Here is a 27,558-nt window from a genome sequence, read left to right as displayed (position 1 = left end):
TGTAGAATAAATGCTACCTAGGATTATTCCATGTGAAGTGGCCCATAGCACTTTAAAAGTTTGCTTACAACTTTGATTCTTGTAAGGAGGAAAACTTGTTTTTATTTAATGACTGTAAATTCTTTGACCATAGAAATTGTGTTTTTCCCTCCGGAGTCTGAGATTACGTATTATGTATAGTGTTAAAATGTCTGAGTTCTAAAATGAGAATTCATTAGATTTTTGAAACATCCTAAATAGGTTTCTCAAGATACATCCAACTGTAAACTTTAACTCTGAATTCTTATAAATTATGGCAGAGCATAAACTAACTCAAAACAGTAAATAATATATGGTATAGTTTTAATATTTTTTTCTTGGCGTATTTTTTTAATTTAAATATTGTGTTAAAAAAATTTTTTTTGACCAATAAGGTATACTTACTGGTGGACTCTGAGTTATAGGATATTAAAAGAAAAATATCTCCTAGGTTAGTGGTAGTTATCCACTGAATCAATAAAGAATTGGTTTGCTTTTGGCATAAATAAATCTTGTAATTAAAACTGAAATTGCTTTTAAGAAATTAAAAGGAAGTTGTTTTTAAGATACTAGGTGATAGAAAATCTTTCATAATCCAGTAGCCTCTAAATTTTGCTTAGATTCTTAGGTTCTTTTGCTTCTGCTTAATGTCATATAGAATATGCCTGAAGAGGGAGGATTCAAACAAAAGATTGATTTTAAAGCCTGAGAAGACCTCTGGGCATGGAATTGCATCATATTTCCTGGAATCTGTGTCTGACTTGATTATGAAAGATGGTTTTACCAGAAAAAATAATGACTCTCCATAGCCCTTTAAGTGTCCCTGCATTGTGTACTGTGATTATAATTAATTAAAGCCTGATGGTAACATACCAAGTAGGGAAAAGTTTTCCCTTATTTAGTAGTGTACTCTTCAGTGAAATTATATAGCTCCTTTAATTATTTGAAGGTACACATTCTTCTTACATGTACTATTCTTGTAGTCATAAGTCAAATCTAGATTTCTATTTCTTATTTTTAGTGTTAGTATATTGTTACTGCCTGATTCCTTTGCAGTCTACCATCTCTTCAGAACATGTTGCTGTCTCAAGACTCTAGTCCTCATGGGTCTTGCCTTTCACTGGGTAGTTTGCACTAGTGAGTGGGAGGTGATATGAGAGCATGAAAGCGAGTTTAATCTGCTTTCTAGCAGAAACGTCCATATCCTTGGTCATATGTAGTGCATCCTTGGGGATTTTTCACCCCAGAAGCATTATTCTGGTTTCTGATAAAATGCTCAGGAGGAATTTCTTTCTTTGTTGTTGTTTTGTTTTTGTTTTCTGTTTATTTTGTACTAAAGGAAGACATAGAAGTAGGAGTTAAACTGTTCATTATCAGAGAGTAAATGGGACCCAGGAGCACTGGCTCAGATCTCTTGTCACTGTAACTTTAGTTGTTGCTACTAGCAACAGAAATTCTTCATAAATTGTTTGCCCTTTTTGTTCAGCTGCATTTCCCAAGTTCCTAGAACAATTCTTGTTAGATACTCAATAAATATTTGTAGGATTAATTAAACAGCTGTATCTTTCCTCTTCTTCCCTCCTACCTACATATCTTCCAAAATTATTTGAGGTCTGTGTGCCAAATACAGTGAAAGTGGAGATGTAAAAAGTCATGATCAGCTTGGGAAATACAAACAGTTCATGCCTTTTAGTTCTGTTTTTCAAAATAAAGTCCCAATGAACTGTCCCTTCTTTCTCACACTAGGTACCATAAAATTGCCAGCTCTTGTGTTAAGTGGACATATCTTATGAAACCTTTTTCCAGTATCAAAAAAAACAAACCTGCAGGAGTTTGATATTTATTTCTTACATTTTAAGTTGGTACTTCAAACATAATTTTCTCCAGAAACTATATTATAAATGGTAGTTAAAATTCTTTAGTACTATTACTACATAATGATCATTTAGACTTCTTTTGGATCAAAGTAAGTTCTGTGGATTGCCTTAAGATTTTTTGTATAGCATTATTTCTTAGGAAAATACAGGATACCTTTATAATAACTAATGATACATAAATTCTGTGGATTTAAACAGAAAGTTGGAGTCTTCCAATGTGTTGAATAGCTCATATATTTAATATATTTGGTTCATAATTCATTCATCTTAAAAAAAAACCTTTTCCCTTCCTATAATTGTATGTAACTTTTTAAAGATACTTCATTTTATTTACTTTAATTTTATTTTATATTGGAGTATAGTCAATTTGCAACATTGTGTTAGTTTCAGATGTACAGCAAAGTGATTCCTATATATACATATATATATACACACATATATCCATTCTTTTGTGTGTATATATATACATATATATATATATACACACACACACACACATCCATTCTTTTTCAGATTCTCTTCCCATATAGGTCATTATAGAATATTGAGTAGAGTTCCCTGTGCTATACAGTAGGTCCTTGTTGATTATCTATTTTATATATAGTAGTGTGTATCTGTTAATCCCAACCTCCTAATTTATCTCCCCCCGCCCAAACCTTTCCCCTTTTGTAACCATAAGTTTGTTTTCGAAGTCTGTGAGTCTGTTTCTGTTTTGTAGGTAAGTTCATTTGTATCATCTTTTTAGATTCCACATATAAGTGACATCATATGGTATTTGTCTTTCTCTGTCTGACTTACTTCACTTAGTATGATAATCTCTAGGTCCATTCATGTTGCTGCAAATGGCATTATTTCATTCTTTTTTATTTTTTGAAGAACTAATGGCTTTATTCCAAAATTTAAGAATCAGCAGCACCAGGAGGGGTTGTACAAAATGGAAGGCTTTTATAGGTAGAAGGAAGGGAGGGAGCGAAAAGGTATTAGTAAGTGAAAAGAAAGGATTGTTTCAGGCCAGGTCTTCTACCAGGACCGGAACCGCAGGGGTCTTTCTCAGGAAATTTCAGTTGGACTGTTTTTTTTGTTTGTCTGTTTGTTTGTTTTGCGGTACGCGGGCCTCTCACTGCTGTGGCCTCTCCTGTTGCGGAGCACAGGCTCCGGACGCGCAGGCTCAGCGGCCATGGCTCACAGGCCCAGCCGCTCCGCGGCATGTGGGATCTTCCCGGACCAGGGCACGAACCCGTGTCCCCTACATCGGCAGGCGGACTCTCAAGCACTGTGCCACCAGAGAAGCCCTCAGTTGGACTGTTTTAAAGGTCACATCTCTGGGAGGGGTTGAAACTGGCTTGGTTTGCTGTGATGGGGGGTGGGTGACCCCATTTGGGGCTTGTTATTTCTTTTTTAACACTTAGTATAATGGCATTATTTTGCATTTCCCTGATGAATAGTGATGTTGAGAATATTTTCATATGCTTATTGGCCATTTGGATGTTCTCTTTTCTGACGTTCCTGTTTAAATATTTTGCCCATTTAAAAAAATGGGTTGTTTGCCTTTTTTTAAAAATTTTTATGGAGTATAGATGATTTACAATGTTGTGTTAGTTTCAGGTGTACAGCAAAGTGAATCAGTTATACGTATACCTATATCTACGCTTTTTTAGATTGTATTCCCATGTAGGTTATTACAGAGTATTGAGTAGACTTCCCTGTGCTATACACTAGGTCCTTATTAGTTATCTATTTTATATATAGTAGCGTGTATATGTCAATCCAGTCTTCCAATTTATTCCTGCCTCCCTTTTTCCCCCCTGGTAACCATAAATTTGTTTTCTACATCTGTGACTCTATTTCTGTTTTGTAAATAAGTTCATTTGTGCCATATTTTAGATTCCACATATAAGCGATATCATATGATATTTGTCTTTCTCTGTCTGACTTACATCACCCAGTATGAGAATCTCTAGGTCCATCCATGTTGCTGCAAATGGCATTATTTCATTCTTTTTTATGGCTGAGTAATATTCCATTGTATATATGTACCATATCTTCTTTATCCATTCCTCTGTTGATGGACATTTAGGTTGGTTCCATGTCCTGTCTATTGTAAAAAGTGCTGCAGTGAACATTGGGGTACATGCATCTTTTCAAATTATGGTTTTCTCCAGATATATGCCAGGAGTGGGATTGCTGGATCATATGGTAGCTCTATTTTTAGTTTTCTAAAGAACCTCCATACTGTTCTCCATAGTGCTGTACCAATTTATATTCCCACCAACAGTGTAAGAGGGTTTCCTTTTCTTCACACCCTCTCCAGCATTTATTGTTTGTAGATTTTTTGATGATCACCATTCTGATTGGTGTTAGGTGATACCTCATTGTAGTTTTGATTTTCATTTCTCTAATAATTAGTGATGTTGAGCATCTTTTCATGTGCTTTTTGGCCATCTGTATGTCTTCTTCGGAGAAATGTCTATTTAGATCATCTGCCCATTTTTTGATTGGGTTTATTTCATTCTTTCTTATGGCTAAGTAATATTCCATTGTATATATGTACTAAAAATACTTTAAGTAACTAGTTTCTTGAATGATCCCTTCAGGTTGTTGTGAAATTTAGTTGTCTTTCTTTGACTATGTTGTGTTTTCTATATAAATAAAAAGTATTTCAAGTCACATTACTTTCTAAGAGTGTAGTAGTAGGCACTGGATGACAAATATTCAAAGATAAGAAAAATATTTTATTCAAGAAGGTGAGTGGGAAATATACCTTTTTTTCCCATTTCTTTCGTCCTACTTTTATTCCCCCTTAAATCCCTGCCTTTTCTCACATGCAAGCTAATTAAATCCTCTTTGTAACCTATACCACACTAGTATGTGTGTACTGAAGGGTAGGATTAGTGTTTTTGTTCTCTTTGTACTTGCTGGAGGAACAGGGTGGAATATTAAAAATAAGTTTATTTTCTCTGAAAACTCTCCTAAAAGTGTCTTGGGACTTCTTTTTCTACTTGTTACCCCTTGAACTCAAAATTAAAGTTAAAAAAAAAATTGAGAGAGTCTGCTGGGAAAGAAAAGAAATAACATAAACTAGAAAGAAGAGGAAGGAAGAAATAAATATAAAAGTGTGTCAGTGGAGTTATGAGTTGGTTGTGGAGGGGAAAGACAGTCATTGTGCACATTTATTCACTGATTCAGCAAACATTAATGTGTTAATTCAATAAATTTTGAGTGCATGACTGTGCTAGGTAAGCTCTGGGGACAGAGCTATGAATAAGATAGACAAAGGATCCTCCTTCAATGGAAGAATATGAATGAATGAATAAATGAAAACTGTGATAACCTATGAACAAAATAAACGGTGCTGAGATAAAGATTAAAGTGCATGTTGTGTGGTGGTGGCCGAGACCCGTTTTTGGTAGAAAGGTCAGAGAAGGCTTCTCTAAGGCAGTTAACATTCAAGTTGGCACTGAAAGTGAAGAACAAGTCAAAGAATGGACCAAAAAGAGGCTCTGAGGCAGGAAGAAATTTGACATGTCTTGTATAGTATATAAGAGCTGGTCTAATTGTAATCAAATAATAGTTATTGGAAATTTACATTGAAGGAATAGTAGGGCTACTCCTGTTGATCATGAGTTTAAAAATGTAACACTTGATAGATAAAATATAACAAACCACTTTTACTATTTAAGTCAAATTATTAGCTTTCTAGACCAGTGCTGTTCAGTAGAACTTCCTGTGATCATGGAAATATATAATTCTGTACTGTTCAATACAGTAGCCAGTGTCACATGGGGCTTTTACGCACTTGAAATTAGGCTAGCACAACTGACAGGTCTTTTATCTAATTTTCACTTGAAAAATGAAATTTAAATTTGAATAGACTAATGTGGCTTATGGCTATTGTGTTAGACAGTGCAGTTCTAAACTCCCCAGGTGATGAATTACTCAGGTAAAACCTTGAAGAGTTGATTTTGCATCATCCCATTGATGAAGATAGAAAATCAATAATTCAGTACTTTAAAGAGTCTGAGTGTAAGTCTATCAATTTCTTAGGTTGTACATCAACCTTTATTGATAAATGATGAAAATCAGTCTCCTCACATATGAATGAAAGGTGTAGGGGTTTGCTGCAACCCTCTAAAATGTATGAGAACACCTTCACAAAATGCTAATCGACCTATACTTTATTTTCTTCCAAAAGATAGAGGAAAGGATGCCATTTACTTATTTGATAGCCAGTGATAATGATTAGAGTCAGGGGCACAAAATTAAACATTCAGAACTGTAATTACAGTACTTAGAGAGTATGTAGTTTTGTTAATTAGAGGAAGAAAAGTGTCCAGAAAATTTGTTTACCTGACTACAATCAAATATTATTGACATTCTTTCTGTGATATATCATCACTGTCATCTCAGGAAGTCATCTTGAGATCAAAATAGATAGAAATTAATTGTACAGTATCCATTTTTCAAGATTCATAAAATTCTATAAATGTTTCTTTTCTTTAGTATAGTTTAAATTTTGTTTTAGAGACTATAAAAAGTCTTATAAATGCTTTATAGTCAATTTCAATCTTATTTTCCCAACCTGATTTTTTCCCACTTGGTCTCTAGTTTTGCTAGAAGTGGGAAGGGATTGCTGAATCTGTATTTTTATTTTCAAAAATTTTTCTTATGTTTTTATTACATTTATTTTCAGAATCTTATAGCTTTTATAATTACTTTAGATTATTGGGTCATCTATTCTTATATTTGTATTTCCTTAGCAACTATCATTAGAAAATAGTTATGGAGCAGTGTCTTCACAGAATTCACTTTAACCAATATATATTGAGCACCATCTTTATGTAAGGCACTGTGCCAGGGGCTTTAGCAATATAAAGGTATGTAAAATAAAATAACGATTTCAAAGGAACTTAGAGACTAATGAAAATATGGGATGAGAAATATTAAATAATTAGGTAAAAGGCATCTTATTTGAATCTTAAGAAATTTAAAACCAAATATGAGTATTAAGAGAAAAAAGGAGATCATATATAGTTGGAGAAATCTGGGAAAGTTTCCTGAAGGATGTGAGGCATAGTTGCTGGGCACTGATAAATAGGTAGGATTTTGAAAGAACTTCAATGAGGGGGTGGTGAAGAGCACTGAGGGGGTGGTGAAGAGGACTGCAAATGGACCCATTGGCATGATGAGAAGCCAAAGGAGGTGAGAAAATGAGAGTTGTATTTAGCGGCTAAAACATACTTCAGTTTGTGTAATTCTTTCACATATGTGAAGAAGTAATTGAAAGTAACATTAGGAAGGGTAGGTTGTTTCCACATTGTAGAGGACATTGAATGGTTTAGTTTAATAGTTTGGATTTAATTTAATAAGCACTAGAAGATTACTAAATAATTTTTAGAAGAATGGTTTTCTGAATAATCTGGAAGAAATTCATTTATTTATCACTAATTTATTGTGCATCTATTGTAAATAAGTTATTGTGTTAGACTCTTGATAAAATAATAGTACAGGCATGGTGCCTATAAGGTAGATTAAAGTGGAGAGAAACATGTGATAAGAATCACAACTAGGAAACATAATTGATGGGTGGGAGGATAATAAGGGCTTGAATTATTATTTTGCAAAATGTCAGCCATCTTCAACTATCAGTCATAACACTGGTAGTTGATTTTGATTTTATAAAAATTTCTAAGAAATTTGAGAAGTAATATTTTTAAAGTTTAAACTACAGTTGACCTTTGAACTGTGAGAGTCCTCTTAGCTGCAGACTTTTTCCAAAAATTACAGTACCTGTATTTTCATTTTGCAAATCTTTAAATTAGGTAAGTATGGGCAAAGGTTTGTGTTAGGTTAGATATTACAATATGTGGAATCAAAAGGACTAAGATTTGAGTCCTGATTCTATCCAGATTGTTTCAGCTTCCTACCCTTGAGTGAGTCATTTATCAGTTCCTTTGTTTTTGAGGCAGAGATAGCAGTTATGTGGGTTTTCGGCTGCTGATCAGCACCTCTACCCGCCAAGTTGTTCAAGGGCTGACTGTATTTAGTTATCCCAAGAAGCTTTTAAACTATTGAAAAATTGAAAGTTAAAATATCACTTGTCTCTCAATTAATTCTTTAAAAATTACAATAAAGTTTTCAGTGGTCTTGGATTGAATAAATCACTCCTTGAAGTTACATAGCCGGTTGGATGCATTTATTCCTTAACTCATCAAGTTCTCTCTGGAAGGCTACCTTTCTTTTAGTATAATCCATTTCATAGTTCTTCTGGATCCATGTGAACAGAAGTGTTTTCAGTACTATACATGCACTAATAATTTTACTAAATATGCTCATATATGAAATCATTTTGTTGTATCATTTAGCAGGTTTTTAAATTAAATATAAGTGATACACTATATGTGTCCTTTGGCAAAACTTGCTTTTTTTGTTCAACATTATTTTAAAATATTTGATGCATATATCACCAGTTCATGCACTGTAACTGCTGTCTACTGCATTCCATCGTATGACTGTACCACAATTTAGTTATCCATTCCCTTGTTGAAGGACATTTAAGTTTTGTACAAGTTTTTCATCTTGCTGTAATGCTTAAACACATTCTTGAACATGTCTCCGTATACAGATGTGAGAGTTTTTTTAGGTTGAATACTTAAAATTGGAGTTTTCTCATCTTCAGATTTACTAGAAATTGCAAGAGGGCTCTTCAAGGTGATTGTACTAGTTTTCATTCCATTTCATGGTGTATGAGAGTGCTGATTTTGAAACATCCAACAGGTGGCATTGTCACTCATTTTGTTTTTGTTAGTGTGATTGGTGTGAAGTGATAGTCTAATCATTACAGCTGGAAATGTACTGTAAGTTGATCAGTTTGGATTTAATTTAATAAGTGACAGTATAATCACTACAACTGGAAAACAAATTGTCATGTAATTGTTAGTTTTAAGGTTAGAATTCACACTTGGTATACTTTGGTATCCTGTGAATCTAAACTCCATAGTCTCTGCAAGATATTGATGGTTTGAAGCCTTTTTTTTCCCTCCTAAGAGACCCTCTCAAGCCATCTTCTAATTCAGGGCTTAGCAAACTATATCCCACTGACTAAATCTCACCTGCCATCTGTTTTAGTAAACAGAAATTTATTGGAACACAGCCACACTCATTTGTTTATGTGTTATCTACGGCCTCTTTTGTGCTACAAGGGCAGGGTTGAATAGCTGTGACAGACACCTTGTTATTCACAAAACCTAATAAGCTTACTGTCTGGCCCTTTACAGAAGACTTTGCTAACTCTTATTCTAATTCAACTATATTAAAAAAGTAATTATATTAAATGTGAATGAACTAAATACTCCAACTATGTAAAACATAAGCACACACACAAATCCCAACTATGTCAACAACAGAAAGATTTAAAAGAAAAGGATAGAAAAAGTTATACCATGAAAATATTAACTAGTAGAAAGCAGACATAGCTCTAGTAACATCAGACAGAGTAGGCATTAGGTAAGAAATGTTGCTTGAGATAAAGAGGAGGGACATCTGCTGAAGGAGTTAAATCACCAGTAAGTTATAAATTCTAAATCCATATATACTGGGACTTCCCTGGCAGTCCAATGGGTAAGACTCCACACTCCCAATGCAGGGGGCCCAGGTTCAATACCTGGTTGGGGAACTAGATCCCCCATGCATGCCGTAACTAAAGAGTTCGCACACTGCAACTAAGCGTCCGCATGCCGCAACTAAGACATCTGCATGCCACAACTAAGAGTCTGCATGCCGCAACTAAGAGTTGGCATGCCACAACGAGGATCCCATGTGCTGCAACTAAGACCTGGTGCAGCCTAAATACATACATACATACATACATACATACATATTTAAAAAAAATAAATCCGTATATACCCAATTGCATAGCTTCAAAATACATAAAAGCAAAAAATATTTTTAATTTAAAGAAGCAAATATAGAATTTCAGGGGAGAATTTAACACACCTCTCTCAATAGAATAAACAAACAAAAAATTGGTAACAATATAAGAAATACAAACAACATACTTGACAAACTGGATCCAAATGACATATAAAGAACATTGGGAGCTTCCCTGGTGGCGCAGTGGTTGAGAGTCCGCCTGCCGATGCAGGGGACACGGGTTCGCGCCAGTCCGGGAAGATCCCACATGCCGTGGAGCAGCTGGGCCCGTGAGCCATGGCCGCTGAGCCTGCGCATCCGGAGCCTGTGCTCCGCAACGGGAGAGGCCACAACAGTGAGAGGCCCGCGTACCGCAAAAAAAAAAAAAAAAAAAAAGAACATTGGACTCAACAAAAATAGAATACATACTCTTTTCCAGTGCACGTGGAACAGTTACCAAAATTGACAGTAAGCTGACTCATAAACAGACTCAACAAATTTCAGAGGATTCATATCATTCATATTTTGTTTTCTGACCACAGTGGAATTAAGGTATAAAGCAACAACGAAAAGATAAACTAGAAAATCCTCTATTCCTTTGAAATTAAGCAATATACTTCTAATGATCAAAGGGAAAATTATAAATGAAACTTGAAAATATTTGAGCTTAATCAAAATTTGACATAGCAAAACTTGTAGGATGAACTTTCATTTCCTGGAAGATGGAGTAGACCTACTTATTCCTATACCTCCTACTAAGTACAGTTAAAAGCTGTGGACACTATATATAAAACAAAGATAAGGCTCAGATTCTTGCCTGTTTGCCTTTTTAAATTTACTTTTCAATCAAAACTTCACACTTTATACAAAAATTCACTCAAAATAGCTCATAGACTTAAACTTAAGATGTAAAACTGAAAAATTTGGGGGGAAAATAATTGGAGATATTTTTTGGAATTTAGAGCTAGTCAAACAGTTTTTGATACCAGAAACATGGTCCATAAAAGGAAAAATGGAAAAATTCAACTTTGTCAATATTAAGAACTTTTGCTGTGCCCAAGAGGATGAAAGACATATTACAGACTGGGTGAAAACAATTGTAAACCATATATCCAACAAATTACTACTCTGTAGAAATTATATAGAACTGTCAAAGCTCAAAAGTTAAGAAAAAAAAGAAGAAAAAAGAAAAGAAAAGAAAACAACTATACAGTTAGAAATTGGGCAAAAGATATAAACAGTCCTTTCGTTTAAGACACAATACAGATGTCGGATAGGTACATGAAAAGATATTTATCATTATTAAAGTTTTACTTTCCTATTGCTGTTCTAACAAGTTACCACAAACTCAGTGACTTAAAACAACACAAAGTGTGATCTTATACTGCTGGAAGTCAGAAGTTTGAAATGGGTCTCACTGGGCCCAAATGAAAGTGTCAGCAGCACTCCCCACTTTCTGCAGGGTATAGGGGAGAATGGGTCCTTCACTCTCTCCTCCTCCCCATTCTAGAGCTGCATTCCTTGCATTCCTTGGCTTGTGGCCCTTTCCTTCATCTCAAAGCCAGCAGCATAGGCATTTTGGCTTCAGTCTTCACCTTTCTTCTGATTCTAATTCTTCCTTGTTCATAAGGACCCTTGTAATTATATGGAGTTCAGCTGTATAATCTCCTCCTCCTGTGATTCTTAATCACTTCCGCAAAGTTACTTTTGCCATATGTCATTAGGATTTACAGCTTCAGAGAATGCGACATAAATATTTTTAGGTGTCCATTATTCAGCCTACTACAGTTAATTACTAGGTTAATTAAAAAAATTAAAACCATAATGAGATTTCACAACATACCTTCCAGAATGGTTAAAATCAAACATAGCCATAGTGGAAAGTCAAATACTGGAAAGTATGCAGAAAAATTGGATCAATCAGACATTGCTGGTAAAATGTAAAATGATACTCTGAAAAAAATTTGGCTGTTTCTTTTAAAAAAAGTAAACATACAGCCCAGCATTTGTACTCCTGTGAGTTCATCATAGAGAAACCTAAATGAACCATGACAACCTAAATAAACTTACATTTACACAAAAACCTATACACAAATATTTGTAGCAGCTTTGTTCATAATAGCCCCAAATGGGAAACAACCCAGATGTCCTTCATTGGGTGAATGGTTAAACAAACTGTGGTACATACTTACCATGTAATATAACTCAGCACTAAAAAGAAATTAATTATTTATACACATAAAAAATGTCCAGGAAATTATGCTGAGTGGAAAAAACACCAATCACAGAAGGTTACATACTTTATTGGTTCCATTTATATAACTTTTTTTTTTTTTTTTTCCATTTTTGGCTGCTTTGGGTCTCCGTTGCTGTGCACGGGCTTTCTCCAGTTTCAGCGAGCGGGGGCCACTCCCTGTTGCAGTGCGCAGGCCTTTATTGTGGTGGCCTCACTTATTGCAGAGCACAGGCTCTAAGTGCGCGGGCCTCAGCAGTTGTGGCACACAGGCTCAGCAGCTGTGGCTTGCGGGCTCCAGAGCGCAGGCTCAGCAGTTGTGGCACGTGAGCCCAGTTGCTCCGTGGCATGTGGGATCTTCTTGGACCAGAGCTCGAACCCGTGTCCCCTGCATTGGCAGGCGGACCCCTAACCACTGCACCACCAGGGAAGTCCCTATGTAACATTCTTTAAATGACAAAATTATATAGATGGAGAACATATTAGTGGTTGTCAGAGTTCAGGGATGGGGAGGGGTAGGAGGTGGATGAGTGTTGCCATAAAAGTGCAACATTAAGGATCTTTGGGTTATAGAGCTATTCTGTGTTTTAACTTAATATCATTATTATGGAAGTGATATTGTACTGTATTGTCTAGAGTTTTGCAAGATGTTACCATTGGGGGAAAACTGGGTAAAACTATATGACATTTCTCTATTATTTTTTTTAAATTGAAGTATAATTGATATACAAGTTATAGGTGTACAATTCTTAGTGATTCACAATTTTTAAAGGTTGATTCCATTTATAGTTATTATAAATATTGGCTATATTCTCAGTGTTGTACAGTATACCCCTGTTGCTTATTTTATACCTAATAATTTGTACCTCTTACTCTCCTACCCCTATATAACCTCTTCCTCATCCTCTCTCCCCACTGGTAACCACTAGTTTGTTCTTTATATCTGTGAGTCTGCTTCTTTTAGGTTATATTCACTAGCTTGTTGTATATCTGATTCCGTATAAGTGAGATCATACAGTATTTGTCTTTCTCTGTCTGACTTACTTCACTTAGCATAATGCCTTCAAGTCCATTCATATTGCTGCAAATGGCAAAATTTCCTTCTTTTCATGGAAATACAATGGAATACTACTCATGGCTGAGTAGTATTCCATTGTATAAATGTATATGTGTGTATATATATATACACATATTATTTTATGCCACATCTTCTTTAGCAATTCATCTATTGATGGACATTTAGGTTGCTTCCATATCTTGGCAGCTGTAAATAATGCATGATATGAACATTGGGGTGCATGTATGTTTTCAAATTAGTGTTTTTGTTTTTTATAGATATGTACCCAGGAATGGAATTGCTGGGTCATATGGTAATTGTGTTTTTAGTTTTTGAGAAGCCTTCATACTGTTTTCCATAGTGGGTGCAACAATTTACATTCCCACCAACAGTGTACTAGGGTTCCCCTTTTTTCCACGTCTTGCTAACATTTGTTGTGTCCTTTTTGATGATAACCATTCTGACAGGTGTGAGGTGATATTTCAGTGTGGTTTTGATTTGCATTTCCCTGATGATTAGTCATGTTGAGCATCTTTTCATGGGCCTGTTGGCCATCTGCCTTTTCTCTTTGTAAAAATGTCTGTTCGCTACTTCTGCCCACTTTTTAATCAAGTTATTTGTGTTTTCAATGTTGAGTTGTATGAACTGTTTATATGTTGGATATTAATCCCGTATCAGTCATATCATTTGGAAATATTTTCTCCCATTAAGTAGGTTGTCTTTTCATTTTGTCAATGGTTTCCTTTGCTGTGCAAAAGCTTTTAAGTTTAGTTAGGTCCTATTTGTTTATTTGGGGTTTTATTTCCTTTGCCTGAGGAGAAGGATCCAAAAAATATTGCTGGAATTTGTGTCAGAGAGGGTTCTGCCTATGTTTTCTGCTAGGAGTTTTAGGCTTCCAGTGTTACATTTAGGTCTTTAATCAATTTTGCGTTTATTTTTGTATATGGTGTTGGAGAATGTTCTAATTTCATTCTTTCATATGTAGCTGTCCAGTTTCCCCAGCACCACTTATTGACAAGACTCTCTTTTCTCCATTGTATAGTCTTGCTGCCTCTGCTGTAAGTGTATGGGTTTATTTCTGGGCTTTCTATCCTCTTCCATTGATATATGTGTTTGTTTTTGTGCCAGTACCATACTGCTTTCATTACTGTAACTTTGTAGTATAGTCTGAAGTCAGGAAGCATAATTCCTCCACCTTCCTTTTGTCTCAAGATTGTTTTGGCTATTTGGGGTCTTTTGTGTTTCCTTTCATATTTTAAAATTTAGGTCTATGAAAAATGCCAGTGGTATTTTGATAAGGATTGCATTGAATCTGTAGATTGCCTTGAGTAGTATGGCCATTTTAAAAATATTGATTCTTCTAGTCCAAGAACACAGTATATTTATATACCTCTTTGTGTCATCTTCAGTTTCTTTCATCAGTGTCTTACACTTTATGGAATACAAGTCTTTTGCCTCCTTAGGTGGGTTTATTCCTAGATGTTTTATTCTTTTTGATACGATGGTAAGTGGGATTGTTTCCTTAATTTCTCAGTCCGATATTTCATTGTTAGTGTATAGGAATGCAACAGATTTCTGTATATTAATCTTGTATCCTGCAACTTTACTGAATTCGTTGGTGAGCTCTAGTAGTTTTCTGGTGGTGTCCTTAGGATTTTCTATGTATAGTAGGCAGTTTTACCTCTTTCCTTCCAATTTAGATAATTTTTTTTGTCTCTGATTGCTGTGGCTAGGACTTCCAAAACTGTGTTGAATAAATTTTGTGAGAGTGGGCATCCTTGTCTTGTTGCTGATCTTAGAGGAAATGCTTTTAGCTTTTCACTCTTGAGTATGATGTTAGCTGTGGGTTTGTCATATATGGCTTCTTTTATGTTGAGGTATGTTCCCTCTACACCTGCTTTTTGGAGAGTTTTTATCATAAATGAGTGTTGAATTTTGTCAAAAGATTTTTCTGCACTTACTGGGATGATCATATGGTTTTTATTTTTCAATTTGTTAACAGAGTGTGTCTCATTGATTGACTTGCAGGTATTGAAAAATCCTTGCATCCCTGAGATAAATCCCACTTGATCATGAGGCATGATCCTTTTACTGTATTGTTGGATTCAGTTTGCTAGTATTCTTTGAGGATTTTTGAATCTATGTTCATTAGTGACATTGGCCTGTAATTATGGGGTTTTTTTGATATCTTTGTCTGGTTTTGGTATCATGGTGAGGCTGGCCTCATAAAATGAGTTCTGAAGTGTTCATTCCTCTACAGTTTTTTCGAGTAGTTTGAGAAGGATAGGTGTTAATTCTTCTCTAAATGTTTGATTGAATTCAACTACTAAGCCATCTGGTTCTGATCTTTTGTTTGTTAGGAGTTTTAAAAGTATCGATTCAATATTATTACTAGTAATTGGTCTGATCATATTTTCTATTTCATCCTGGCTCAGTCTTGGGAGAGTGTACCTTTCTAAAAATTTCTGCATTTCTTCTAGGTTGTCCATTTTATTGGCATATAGTTGTTTGTAGTAGTCTCTTACAGTACTTTGTATATCTGTGGCATTGGTTGTAACTTCTCTTTCCTTTCTGATTTTATTGATTTGCGCCCTCTCTCTTTTTTTCTTGATGAGCCTAGCTAAAGGTTTTTCAATTTTGTTTATCTTTTCAATGAACCATCTTTAAGTTTCATTGATCTTTCCTATTGTTTTCTTAGTCTCTGTTTCATTTATTTCTGTGATCTTTATGATTTCTTTCCTTCTACTAACTTTGAGTTTGTTTGTTCTTCATTCTCTAGTTGCTTTAGGTATAAGGTTAGGTTGTTTATTTGAGATTTCTCTTGTTTCCTGAGGTAAGCTCCTATCACTATAAACTTTCCTCTTAGAACTGCTTTTGCTGCGTCCCATAGATTTTGGATGGTTCTCTTTTCATTTTCATTTGTTTATGGGTATTTTTTTATTTCTTCTGACTTCTTTAGTCATAAATTGGTTGTTTAGTAGTATGTTGTTTAGCCTGCATGTGTCTGTGTTTTTTGCAGGTTTTTTTCCTGTAATTGATTTCTAGTCTCATAGCACTGTGGTTGGAAAAGATGCTTGATATGACTTCAATTTTCTTAAATTTACTTACGCTTGTTTTGTGGCCTAGTATGTGATCTATTCTGGAGAATGTTCCATAAGCACTTGAAAAGAATGTGTATTCTGCTGCTTTCAGGTAGAATGCTTTATATATATCAATTAAGTCCATCTGGTCTAATGTGTCATTTAAGGCCTGTGTTTCCTTATTGATTCTCTGTCTGGATGATCTATACTATTATTAGTATTACTGTTAAAGTCTCCTACTACTATTAGTGTTACTGTTGATTTCTCCTTTTATGTCCATTAATATTTGCCTTATATGTTTAGGTGCTTCTATGTTGAGTACGTACATATGTACAATTGTTATATCTTCTTGGATTGGTCTCTTGGTCATTATATAGTGTCCTTCTTTGTCTCTTGTAACAGTCTTTATTTTAAAGTCTTTTTGTCTGATATAAGTATTGCTACTCTGGCTTTCTTTTGATTTTCATTTGCATGAAGTACCTTTTTGATCCCTTCACTTTCAGTCTGTGTGTGTCTCTAGGTCTTAAGGAAGTCTCTTGTAGGCAGCATAATTTAAGGGTCTTGTTTTTGTATCCATTCAGCCACACTGTATCTTTTAGTTGGAGCATTTAGTCCGTTTACACTTAACATAGTTATTGATATGTATGTTCTTACTGCCATTTTGGTAATTGTTTTCTATATGTTTTTCCAGGTCTTTTTTCCCCCCTTTCTTCTTTTGTTCTCTTCTCTTGTGATCTGCTGATTATCTTTAGTGTTATGTTTGAATTCCTTTTTCTTTTCTGTATGTATGTCTATTATAGATTTTTGGTTTTTTGGTTACCATGAGGTTTTTGTATAGCAGTCCATATTTATACATGATTGTTTAAGGTTGCTGATCTTCTAATTTCAAATGCATTTTTAAAACCCTGCATTTGTCCTCTTCTCCCCTCACAATTACTGTTTTGATATCATATTTTACATCTAATTATTTTGTCTATCCCTTAACTGCTTATGGTGGATACAGATGATTTGATTACTTTTGTCTTTTAATCTCCCTACTAGGTTTGTGTGTGGACGATTTTCTACCGTTACTATATGTTTGCCTTTCCTGGTGAGCTTTTCCATTAAGTAATTTTCTTGTCTCTAGTTGTGGCCTTTCCTTTTTTACCTGAGAAGGTCCTTTAACATTTGCTATAAAGCTGGTTTGGGGCTGTTGAACTCTTTTAGCTTTTGCTTATGTGTAAAGGTTTTGATCCCTCCAGCAAATCTGATCCAGAGCCTTGCTGGATATAGTATTCTTGGTTGTAGGTTTTTCCCTTTCCTCACTTTTACTATCATGACACTCTCTTTTGGCCTGCAGAGTTTCTGCTGAAAAATCATTGACAGCCTTATGGGCATTCTGTTTTATGTCATTTGTTGATTTTTCCCTTGCTGCTTTCTTTATATTTAACTTTTGTTATTTTAATTGCAATGAGTTTTGGTGTGTTCCTCTTTGGGTTCTTCCTATATGGGACTCACTGCACTTCCTGGACTTAGGTGACTATTTTCTTTCCCAGGTTAGAGAAGGTTTCACCTATTGTTTGTTAAAATAATGTTCTCAGGACTTTTATCTCTCTCTGCTCCTTCTCACCCCTATAATGCAAATATTAGTGTGCTTGATATTATCCCAGAGGTCTCTTAAACTGTCCTTATTTCTTTTCTTTTTTTTCTGTTCAGCGGTAATGATTTCCAGTACTCTTTCTTCCAGCTCACCGGTCCATTCTTTTGAATCATTTAGTCTACTATTGATTCCTTCTAATGTATTTTTTGTTTCCATTATTGTATTCCTCATCTCTGTGTGATTGTTCTTTATATTTTCTAACTCTTTCTTACGAACTTCTAACTTTTTGCTTTTTGCATCCATTCTTCTCCCGAGTATTTTGATCATCTTTACGCTCATTACTCCAACCTTTTCTCAGGTAGATGCTTATCTCCACTTCAGATATTTCTTCTTCTGGGATTCTATCTTGTTCTTTATCTGGGACATCTTATTTTGCTGCCTCACTTTGCCTAAGTTGCTATTTTTATGTATATGGTAGGTTAGTTACATTTCTTGACCTTGGAGAGTGGCCTTCTGTAGGAGACGTGCAATGTGTACCAGGAGTGCAGCCCCTCTCGTCACACAAGCTATATATTCTAGGGCTGCGTGTGTCCTTCTTTTTTGTTGGGCTCATTATGTGGGTGGTCTGGTAGCGTGGTTGGCCCCTAGCCTGGTTAGTTGCCAGGTGCTGCCTTGTGTGGATGCTGCTGGTTAGCGGGGCATGGTCACAAGGCGGCTGGCTGCAGAGCCATAGGGAGCCCTGGGGTTAGTGTTGGCTCACTGGTGGGCAGTGTCAGGGTCCAGAAGATTCCAGCCTGTTACTGGAGCCTTCAACTGGTGGTTGAAGCCAAGTCCTGGGGTTAGTGCCAGATTAGTGGCAGGAATAGCTGGGTGCAGGAGGGGCCAAGGGATCCGAGAGCTGCTGTCAGAGTGCTGTTTGGGGGGCCGGATACTGACACAGTGGGTATGGGCTCTGGGGTGTACCGAAGCTTGCATTGGCCTGCTAGTGGGCAGAGCTGGTCCTAGGGTAGGGTCTGCCCTGATGTGGGCAGGCTAGATATACATGCTGCAGGACTATGGTTTTCTTGCATCTGTTGTCTCATCTCTGGTATGTGAGGCTAGCGTATGCTTCCTGGAGTGCAGAGTTGGTGCCTGCCTACTGGTGGGTAGAGTTGGGTCTTAGACCTCTGGTGGGCAGTGCTATGTCTAGAGGCATGTCTAGAGGTGGTTGTGCACTCAGGAATTCTTTAGGCAGCCCATCTGCTGATGGGTGGGCTGTGTCCTTGCCCAATTAGTTGTTTGGCCTGAGGTGTCCCAGCACTGGTGCCTGCAGGCTGTTGGGTGGGGTCAGGTCTTGGCACTGATGAGCTTGAGGGAGGAGGATCCCAAGATGGTGGCCACCAACTGCAGCATCCATGCAGTAGATAGCTCCCACTTATGTCTGCTGCCAGTTTCTATGTCTCCAGGGTGAGCCACAGCCACCCACACCTCTCCAGGAGTCTCCCCAAGACTACCAAGGTTGTCTGGCCCTGGCTTCTATCAGCTTACTCCTTTTTCCCTTGCTCCTGGTGCATGTGAGACTTTGTGTGCACCCTTTAAGAGTGAAGTCTCTATTTCCCTCAGTCCTGTGGGGTCCCCGAAATTAAGTCTCCCTGTCCTTCAAAGTCAGATGCTCTGGGGGTTCCTTTTCCTGGTTCAGGAATCTCTGGGCTGAGGAGCCCAACGTGAGCCTCAGAACTCTCACTCCTGTGGGAGAACCTCTGCAATATAATTATTCTCCAGTTTGTGAGTTGCCCACTTGGGGTATGGGACTTGATTATATCACGAGTGCACTTTCCTCCTACCTGTTTTGTGGTCATTCCTTCTTTATGTCTTTATTTATGGAAGACCTTTTCTGGTAGGTTCTGATTTTTTCCATTAATGGTTGTTCTGCAGATAGTTGTGATTTTGGTGTGCTCATGAGAGGAGGTGAGGTCAGAGTCTACCCCACCATCTTGGCCAATCTCCTCAAAGGAAACTTCTATTATTTTTTATGACATATGAAGCAACAATCAGTAATTGTATCAACATAAAAATTTTAATATTTATTTGAACTTGTAGGATGTAGCTAAAGCAGTGCTTAGAGGGAAGTTTATAGACCTACTACATGTATTTGAAAAAGAGAAAAGATAGAAAAAGGTAGAGAAAGCTGAGGAAATTAAATCCAGAGAAAGAAAGAGGAAAGAAGTGAGGTAAAAATCATTGAAATAAAAAAATAAATATAAATATGGGAAAAACAAGGGTAATAAGTTGGTTGATTTAAAAATCACTAATATCCATAAATCTCTACCAGGGTAGATTAAAGAAAAAGAACAGAGAAAAAGCAAATTATAAGGATCAGATGAAAAATTTGACATTGCTGCAGATGTTACATACATTAAAAATGATTATAAGAGGATATTATAAACAACCTTACACTAATATCTTTGACAATTTAGGTGAAATAGATAAAATACCTTGAAAAGCAAAACTTAATAAAACTGACACAAGAAGCAGTAGAAATCTGAGTAGTCTTTCATCTTTTAAAACACTGAATTTAATATTAAAAACCATTTCACATATCAAGCATGTTTTCAAACCACAAAATTATGAGATTAGAAATCAAATAGTAAAAAAAATTGCATAAATACAAACCAATGGAGACTGAACAATGTGCTACTAAACAACCAATGAGTCACTGAAGAAATCGAAGAGGCAATTAGAAAATACCTGGAGACACAGTGAAATCAGAAACACCATGATCCAAAATCTGTGCAGTGCAGCAAAAGCAGTTCTGAGAGGGAGGTTTAATGTGATACAAACCTATATCAGGAAACAGAAAATCTCAAACAACCTAAACTACCATCTAAAGAAACTAGAAAAAGGAGAACAAACAAAAGCCCAAAGTAGTAAAAGGAAAGAAAGAATAAAGATCACAGCAGAAATACATGACATAGAGATGAAAAAAAAAAAGAAAAAAAATCAAAGAAATTAAGAGCTGACTCTTTGAAAAGAAACAAAATTGATAAATCTTTAGTCAGAAAAGTCAAGAAAAAAAAGAGAGGATCCAAATAAATAAAATCAGAAATGAAAGAGGAGAAGTTACAGCTGATACCACAGAAACACAAAGGATCATAAGAGATTACTATGAACAGTTATACACCAAAATGGACAACCTAGAAGAAACTGATAAATAGCTAGAAATGTACAGTCTCCCCACACTGAATCAGGAAGAAGTAGAAAGTATGAACAGACTGTATCACAGTAATGAAATTGAATCATTAATAATAATAAAAATAACTTTCAGCAAATGGAAGTCCAGTGTAAGAACAGTTTAACACCTACTGTTCTCAAATTCTTCCAAAAAGTAGAAGTGAGAACACTTCTAAATTCATTTTTTGAGGCCATCATCATTCTCATTTTAAAACCAAAGACATCACAATAAAAGAAAATTATAGGCCAACATCATAGATGCAGAAATTCTCAACAAAATATTAGCAGGCCAAATTCAACAATACATTCAAAGAGTCATGCACCATGGTCAAGTGAGATTTATCACAGGGATTCTAGGATGGTGCAATATCAGCAAATCAGTCAGTAAAATACACCATATTAACAAATTGAAGATTAGAAATCATATGATTATCTCAATAATGCAGAAAAATCTTTTGAAGTAATTTAACATTCATTCATGTTAATTCTTAACAAAATGTGTATAGAGGGAACTTACCTCTACATGATAAAGGCCATATATGAAAACCCTACAGCCAATATTGTACTCAGTTTGAAAAACTGAAAGCATTTCCTCTAAGATCAGTAGCAAGACAAGGATGCTCAGGCTCACCACTTTTATTCAGCATAGTATTGGGAATTCTAGCCACAGCAATCAGACAAGAAAAAGAAACCAAACTGGAAAGGAAGAAGTAAAACTTACACTGTTTGCAGATGAGATGTTACCTTATATAAAAAATTGTAACACCTAGGAATAAATCTAAGGAGGTAAAAGACCTTATAGAAAACTATAAGACAGTGATGAAATAAATTGAAGACAGCACAAACAGATGGAAAGATATCCTGTGTTCATGGATTGGAAGAATTAATATTGGTAAAAATGACCATATTATTCAATGCAATCCACAGATTCAGTGCAATCCCTATCAAAATAGCAATGGCATTTTTCACAGAACTAGAACAAATAACTCTAAAATTTGTATAGAAACACAAAAGACCCCAAATAGCCAAAATAATCTTGAGAAAGAAGAACAGAGCTGGAGGTATCACATGCCCTGATTTCAAACTATATTACAAAGCTACAGTCATCAAAACAGTATGGTACCGGCACAAAACAGACACATAGGTCAATGTAACACAATAAAAAGTCCAAACACTAATCCACCTTATATAGTGAATGACAGAAAGCAAGATTACTGGGCAGCTTCATGCAAAAGAATCAGACTGGATGACTTTTCACCATGCACAAAAGTTCAAAATGGATTAATGACTTAAATGTAAGACCTGAAACCATAAAATTTCTAGAATAAAACAGTCAGTACTGTCTTTGACATCATTCTTAGCAGTATGTTTTTGGATCTGCCTCCTTATGCAAGGGAGACAAAAGGAAAAAGGATACTACATCAAACTAAAAAGCTTTTGCACAACAAAGGAAACCATCCACAAAATGAAAAAGCTGCCTCCTGAGTGGGAGAAGATATTTGCAAATTATATATCTGATAAGGGGTTAATATATGAAGAACTCGTACAATTCAACATCAGAAAAACAACCTGATTAAAAATGGGTAGAGAAGCTGAATAGACGTTTTTCAAAGAAGACATGTAGATGGCCAACAGATACGTGAAGAGATACTCAACATCCCTAATCACCAGGAAAATGCAAATCAAAACCATGAGATATCACCTCATACCTGTCAGAGTGGCTTTTATCAAAAATACTAGAAATAACAGTTGTTGGCTAGGATGTGGAAAAAAGGGGACCCTTGTACACTGTTGGTGGGAATGCAAATTCGTGCATCCACTACAGAAAATGTATGGAGGTTCCTCTAGAAATGGAAAATATAATTACCATGCAATCCAGCAATTCCACATCTGGGTATTTCCAAAGAAAGCAAAAACATTAATTCTAAAAGATATATGCATCCCTTTGTTATTGCAGCGTATTATTTATAATAGCCAAGATATGGAAGCAACCTAAGTGCCCATCAATAGATGAATGGATAAAGAAGATGTGGTACACATGTACAATGGAATATTACTCAGCCATAAAAAGATTGAAATCTCTCCATTTATGATGATATGGATGGACCTAGAAGGTATTATTCTAAGTGAAATAAGTCAGACAGAGAAGGACAAATACTGCATGATTTCCCTTATATGTGGAATCTTAAAAGACAAAACAGATAAACAAAAATAACAAACAGAAACAGAGTCATAGATACAGGGAACAAACAGGTGGTTGCCAGAAGGGAGGCATGGTGGGGTATGTTTGAAATAGGTTTGGGAAATTAAGTTACAGACTTCCAGTTACAAAATAAATGAGTCACAGGATGAAATGTACAGTGTGGGGAATATAGTCGACAGTAATGTAATATCTTTGTAAGTTGACAGATGGTAACTAGACTTATTGTATAGGCAGGGCCTGCTGACATCAGTGTTAATCTTAATTAGCTGGATCTTATAAGCTGTACCTTTTGACCACCTTCATCCATTTCTCCCTCCCCTTAGACCCCACCTCTGGTAACCACAAATCTGATCTGTTGGTTTTTTAAAAATATCTATTTATTTATTTGGTTGCATTGGGTCTTAGTTGCAGCATGTGGGATCTTTCATTGCGGCACACGGGCTTCTGTCTTGTTGTGGCATGGGGCTCTAGAGCACGTGGACTTAGTTGCCTCACTGTATATGGGATCTTAGTTCCCTGACCTGGGATTGAACCTGCATCCCCTGCATTGGAAGGCAGATTCTTAACCACTGGACCACCAAGGAAGTCCCTGATCTGTTTTACTTCGTCTCACAATGAGCATTCCTACATGGAGTGATGTGAGCAATAGTGTGTGAGATATAGTTGTTGGAGTAGCTCTCAGCTTAGGCCGGTTACTCATTTTCACAAGATGAGTAGAGAAATGCCATTTGAAAAATGACAGGAAAGCTACCTCTAATTTCTCCATTCCATTCCCTGCCTCCACTTCCTATTTCTGTTCCTTCTTGCTCATGTTATCCAACCCACCATCCTCCCCTGTCTCCTCAATCTTTTAGCCCTCAGTCTACTTCTCAGCACTGTCCACCTCTTTCAGCTTTATGCTGTACCTGTTTCCCTCTTCTGACGAGTGTCATCCCTTTCTGCCACCCTTCCTTAAGGATTTTTGTTCCCAGCTCTTCCCCTATTCCTTCCAGACTGTCCACTTGCTGCCCTATTCATCTTGCTCGCCTTTCTTTTTACTCCTTTATCTTTGCCCCTACTCCTCCTCCTAACTTCTTCCTAGTCCCTTGTACTCTGGTCCTAATCAGAACTCCAGCCACCCCCAATCAGATCTGGAGATTCACAGGTAACATATTTGAGAGATGATTTATCTACTAGTAGGATAGATCTGGTGCAGTTCAGAATTGCCAGGATGGTGGATTCCCAGAAGTGTGACCTGGTGAACATAGGGAATTCAAGATGATGTCCAAACAACATTTAGATTGAACGGTAAGCTTGTTTATTTACAGGACCTCTTTTCTATGATGGTGTTTTCAGCTATGACCAGATCCTGGTTATCTTGCTACTTACTATCTGTATTTTGCCTTCTGATTATCTTACTACTGTCTTTATTTTTTCTTCATCCTCATCAGTCCTCTTCAGATGCCAGAGACACCTTTAACAAGTTCCTTTTTCTAGAGAGTCTGTTTGTTCCTATCCTCTGCTGCCTGATCAGCCAGCCTGCATAATTCTCTACATTTGTAATTGGCTTCTTTATGAAACTTTGTCTGTTACCACAAAGCAAACGCAAGACCAGTGACAGAGAAGGTAGAGGAGAGTGAGGAGTGGAAAGCATCTAATCTGATCTCTAGGAGGATAAGTCTATTGATCTACCCTGGGTTAGAGTGAGTGCAAGAATGGGTGACTCCTGAGAACTCACACACAAGGGCCCAAGGCCCATATTGTAGACAGATGAGGACTCAAGGGTTTTTGGTCTGGTTCCTCTAAGACTCCATCTTTTCCTGCATCCTATGATTTTAGAACCTTGCCAGGGACTTTCTGCCCTTGTTCTGCCTTGTCAGGGACATTCTCCTGCAAAAATGGGGGACGGGGGGGCTCCATTGTGTTCTCATCAAAGCTCTGAAGGTTGAGCCTCTCAGTCAGTTGCTTATACCCCAGAATGTGGAAAGTAGCAGAGTCTAGAAGGCAAGGACCTGTCCAGATCCTACCTAGAGGATAGCATCAGATGAACAGATAATTTATTTTTTTAGAAAGTGCTCTTCTCAAACTGATATGTAAATTCAATGCAATCTCAGTCAAAATCCTGACAGATATTTTTGAGGAACTTCACAGGTAATTTATATGGAATGGCAAAGGACCAGGAATAGCTAAGACTGTCTTAAAAACTGTTAGGAACAATTTCCCTACCAGATATCAGGACTTATTACAAAAATTACAGTAATTAAGATTGTGTAGATGAATAAACAGGTGACATGGAATAGAGTCCAGAAACAGATTCACACATACGTGGACACTTGATATAAGACAAAAGGATCATAGCAGAACAGGGGGATAGGACTATCTTTTCAATAAATTGGTTCTGGGTCAAGTGGATACTCATATGGAAAAAATGAAACTAGATTCCTACCTCACATTACGCTCAAAAATCGATTTCAGGTAGACAAAGATCTAAATGTGAAAGGGTAAACACAACACATTTTCTAGAATTCCAGTGGTCATGCTATTGAACACTTGAAATGTGCTATTAAGTGTAAAACTTGCACTGGATTTCAAAACAGTGTGACAAAACAATAAAATATCTCAGTAATTTTTATTGAAATGTTGAAATGATACTAATTTGAATATATGGGTTAAACACAGCATTAAAGAAATTTTTTAAAAATCCAACTAAAGAAAACGTTAGGTCTAGAGGACTTCATAGTGAACTTTTCCAGTCATGAAAAGGAAGAAATAAAACCAATCTTACATCTCTGTTCCAGAGAGTATAAAATGGGGAATTCCTTCTCAACTGCTTTTGACCCAGCATAATCTTGATAACAAACTTGGAACAGAGTTTTGAAAAAAGATAACTATAGGCAGTCTTACTCATGAACTTACTTTCAAAATACTTAACTGTTAGCAAATAAAATATATTAATTAAACAAAGATGGTTTAACATTTGAAAATAAATCAACATAAATCACCATATTGACAGCATGAAAAGAAGAAAAATTATATGATTATGTCAAGAAATCAGAAAATAATTAGTAAAATTTAACTCCCTACCACAATAAAAAGTCTCAGGAAACTAGGAACAGAAAGAAACTTCCTTAATTTGATAGACTAGCTACAAAACACTAGATGTGCATTGTACTTGATGGTGAAATGTTGAAAGTTTTCCCCCTGAAAATGGGAATAAAGCATGGATGCCTGGTAAAAATCACTTTTCTTCAAAGCAAGATGAATAAAGATACAAAAACTGGAAAGGAAGAAAGAATACTATCATTATTTGTAGAAAACAATACGATGTATATTGAAAATTCAAAAATCATCAATCTGTCAGATTTAATAAATGAATTTAGTAGTGTTTTTGGATACAAGACAAAATTACAGATTTAATTTTATTTCTATAAATAGCAACAATTCAATTGAAAATGAAATTTAAAGAGTGATACTATTTACAGTAGCATGAAAATACATTAAATACTTAGAAATAATTCTAATGAAAACCTTAAGATAATAAATATGAGGATATACTGTGTTCATGGATTATATAGCTTAATTGAATTCAACAAAATCATAATCAAAATACTGGGGGATTTTTTTCTTCAGATTTGACAAGTTGTTTCCAAAATTTTTGTGCAAAAGGCAAAGAAGAGCTAAGACAATCTTAAAGAAGAATAACAAGCTGGAGAACAGATAGTAGCAGAAGTCAAGGTTTATTGTGAAGCTCTCATTATTAAGACAGTGTGATGTTGGCCAAGGATGGACAGGTAAACCAACTGAACAGAATAGAGTTCAGAAGTAGCCCTACCCACGCCAGATTTTTATGTAGGAGAAAAAAAAATCTTGATCCCTACCCATACTATTCTCACATGTAACTTCTGGATTGATTGTATGTCTAAATGTAATAATGGTTTCAGAAGAAAATTTGGGAGAAAAGTCCATCAGCTTATAATAGGCAAGATGTCTTCAACAGGATTAAAAAAAACATTAATCATAAAGTAAATGACTGATCAACTGGACTACCTCCTTGATTCCTGCAAGCCACTGTGTCCCAGCCCCAGCCTATTCCACACCACAGCCTACCACTAGGTCTTGGATGAATACACGGAGAAAGAGACATGACCTTGGGCTGCTTCTGGGCAGAACTGCAGATGACTGCATGGGCAACATATATGTTTGCTGTGACCACACACTCAAGGACAACAGAGCCTGGTCTAACACAACCCTCAGGGTTTCTACTTTAACAACTAGGGAACAGACCCTGCGCAGGCCCTGACAGGGCAATGACAGCAAAGAGGAGGACCTGCCCCTCATCCTGCACAGGCTCTGGACACCACAACACCAATCACACCCTCTATCAAGGGGATAACAGCCAGCATACTCTAAGGAA

The 27,558-nt window shown here is 36.2% G+C and overlaps 1 protein-coding gene across 1 annotated transcript in view; it reads left to right on the top strand.

Moving 5' to 3' along the window:
* SCLT1 (sodium channel and clathrin linker 1) overlaps positions 1-27,558 on the top strand; it is a gene marked incomplete at its 5' end in the record, with an annotated part of 255,805 nt that overhangs the window by 18,819 nt on the left and 209,428 nt on the right.

Source organism: Grampus griseus (genome assembly GCF_964374135.1).
Source record: "Grampus griseus genome assembly, chromosome: 4".
NCBI lineage: Eukaryota > Metazoa > Chordata > Mammalia > Artiodactyla > Delphinidae > Grampus > Grampus griseus.
This window is presented reverse-complemented; position numbering and strand designations above follow the sequence as displayed.